Source organism: Fukomys damarensis, unplaced genomic scaffold (genome assembly GCF_012274545.1).
Source record: "Fukomys damarensis isolate Sample0158 unplaced genomic scaffold, DMR_v1.0_HiC HiC_scaffold_34, whole genome shotgun sequence".
Classification (NCBI taxonomy): domain Eukaryota; kingdom Metazoa; phylum Chordata; class Mammalia; order Rodentia; family Bathyergidae; genus Fukomys; species Fukomys damarensis.
In genome coordinates, this window is record NW_022900946.1 from 1,304,059 (window position 1) to 1,304,695 (window position 637).

The window sequence follows — 637 nt, forward strand, 5'->3', positions numbered from 1 at the left end:
TTTTTTTTTTTTTTTTTTTTTTGGTACTGGTGATCGAACTCAGGACCTCATGCTTGCAAGGCAGGTGCTGGAACCACTGGGCTAAATCCCTGGCCCCTCCTCTTTCTTTTTTAATGGAACTGGGATTGAACCCAAGGCCTTGCACATGTTAGGCCAATGCCCTGCCCCTGAACTACATGCCTAGCTTGTTCGTTTTGTTTTTCAAATATGGAACGCCTCACAAATTCCTGTGTCACCCCCTCCTCGGGGGCCGTGCAAACCCTCTCTGTATTGTTCCAACTTTAGTATACTTGCTGCTGAAACAGGCACTGTTTTTGGCTTTTTGAGACTAGTTCTCTCTATATAATCCAGGCTGCCCTTGAATTATGTAGCCCAGGCTAGCCTTGAACTCAAGATCCCTCTGCCTCAACCTTCCAAATACAAGGATTACAGCTGTGGGCCACCACACCTGGCTAGCATAGTATTGTAGTAAATTCTGAGTTATTGTTTTATCTTCAAAAATTGGTAGGTTTCACATAAAAGTTCAACTTCTTTTTTAAAAGAATCAAAAGTAGAGCAGCTGGGCATGGTGGTGCACGCCTCTAATCCCAGCACTTGTGAGGCTGAGGCAGGAGGATCACTGTGTGTGAGAGCAGAC

At 45.1% G+C, this 637-nt stretch overlaps 1 protein-coding gene and 1 non-coding gene across 3 annotated transcripts in view; both read right to left on the minus strand.

Moving 5' to 3' along the window:
* Tlcd3b (TLC domain containing 3B) overlaps window positions 1–637 on the minus strand; it is a 12,123-nt gene that overhangs the window by 7,378 nt on the left and 4,108 nt on the right. The window lies entirely within an intron of this gene.
* Window positions 202–305, minus strand: LOC117284163. Its single transcript, XR_004515263.1, has one exon. It is a non-coding gene; the product is annotated as a U6 spliceosomal RNA (small nuclear RNA).